Source organism: Tupaia chinensis, unplaced genomic scaffold (genome assembly GCF_000334495.1).
Source record: "Tupaia chinensis unplaced genomic scaffold, TupChi_1.0 Scaffold000604_1, whole genome shotgun sequence".
NCBI classification, from domain to species: Eukaryota; Metazoa; Chordata; class Mammalia; order Scandentia; family Tupaiidae; genus Tupaia; species Tupaia belangeri.
Genome location: NW_006160122.1, coordinates 1,322,647 through 1,324,579, shown reverse-complemented (window position 1 = coordinate 1,324,579; position 1,933 = coordinate 1,322,647).

The following is a 1,933-nucleotide window of genomic DNA, read 5'->3' as shown; positions in this document are numbered from 1 at the left end:
TTCCGAAGGATAGTAAGAGAAGGTTCAGGGAACAGACATCTGTAGACATCGATGAACAGCGTAGGCAAACTTACGGCGTCACGACCTGCTTGGGTAAACTACAAGTCATTTGGCATAATCCGAACAGGGTGGGCCACAGATGTCACATGCCTCTGAGCAGTTAACTTGATGTCTCTGAGGCTCAGATTCACATTTACAAGGAAAGAAGACTGTGGCTGGGGAAAGGAAGAAACTAACGTGGTCAGGAAAGGAGAACACGCACGCCCAGCAGCGCCCCGCGGTAGCAGTGCTCTGCAGGTACTAGGTGCACATGCGCACACGTGCACGCACACCAAGTGCTTTTTACACACCCTGCCTCCCTGCCCTGGGCTCAGTCACATGGTTCTAATTCTTTATCTCTTCTGACCCAGGTGGCTTTCTCCCCTCTCTCACTCATTCCTGAGCCTAGTAGCCAGGCCCCCAAACTCCCACGGACTTTTCCACAGGCAGGAAACCTGAGCCGGCTGCCTGGCCTAGGGCAGCTTCTAGGGCTGGGTAGTTTGTGTTATTTCTTTTCTTCTCGCTCTCTCTTTTTTTCCCCTAAATGCAACAAAATAAAACCAAACAAAAAGCCCAACGCCTGGCGTGGCTTGTCAGGGAGTTATGCAAGTGTGTAAAAAAATAAAATAAAATAAACATTGAGTTGTCGGTTTTGGGCTGTTTGATTAGGCACGGAGCAGAGCCAAGTGCCTGTGAGATGCAGCGAAGGCTCAGGGCAGAGGGGAGCGGGAGGGACTTGGGAAGGGTTGGAGGGGGCCCCTGGACCAAGTCGGAAATGGCTGAGGGCCTCCTGCAAACTTGGCAGTGCTGGGACTGAATGAGCCCAGATCCGGGGCATTCGGGACTCAACACTCCACTCTCTCTGGCTCTCTACCTCCGTGGTCCCTGGAGGTCGGGACACTCCAAGGGTATCCCACCCATTCCCTTGTCGTTGTAAGTGACCCTGACCTTGGCTCCACAGGGGGAGCTCCCGCTCTGCTAGGGACACACAGCGCCCCCATCCCAGCACCCTTTCTGCTCTATCTCGCTAATCTAGACCATTTCCCTCACCCCAATCCAAACAGCTGCTTACACCCCCAAGAATCCCGGTGGCGCTGCAGACAGAAAGGTGAAAGGTCACAGTTATTCCAGCCTTCACAGGGACTGAGCCCTGCCCTCGGCTCCACCCCCACCTCTGCACCCCTCCCCAAGTTGTGTCCTCCCCTCCCCCACCCTTGGGGCCTTCTCTTTGGTCTCCCGCCCCAGTTCTGCCTCTGCTTCCAGCCCCTTCCCGGCTCTGGCCCTGCTTGACTTGACTTCAACATCATCCGGGTCACTGCAGGTGTCTGCAGGGCCTCCAGACCCACCCACAAACATTTACAGAGTTCCTTCCGTATTTGCCTCCCGCATTTCACTGAACCTGCAAAACAGATGAGACCCCTGAGGTTCTGAGAGGTTCAGTCACTTAGAGACGGCCACACAGCTGGAGAGTGATGCGCAGGGGTCTGAAGCTAGGTGTTAGTACATAGTATCCCTCATTCTGATGTACCAACCGTCTCTGGAGGTGGCCTCACCTGGGTGCCCAGATCTTATTAATAGTTTTCCTGTTTCTTCTGAACTGCAAAGATGCTCTGAAGACTTGACCCTGAAGGGGAGGAGGGCGTGGCCCGGACCTCGGACCTCGGGACTCTTTGGATCCTGTGCCTCACCACTTTCCAGGTTGCTGATGGGGAAACTGAGGTTTCCCGAGGGACTCGCCCTGTTTTAACACGGAGATGCGATGCGAGCTGCTGCTGCTGGTGCTCTGGCTGCGTGAAATCCCGGGGTGCAGGGCGGGGAAGAGGGGCGAGCGCAGAAGGTCTGTGCGGGAGTCCAGGCGGCTTAGCCCTCCGCCAGCCCCGCGCCCAGGGCGCGG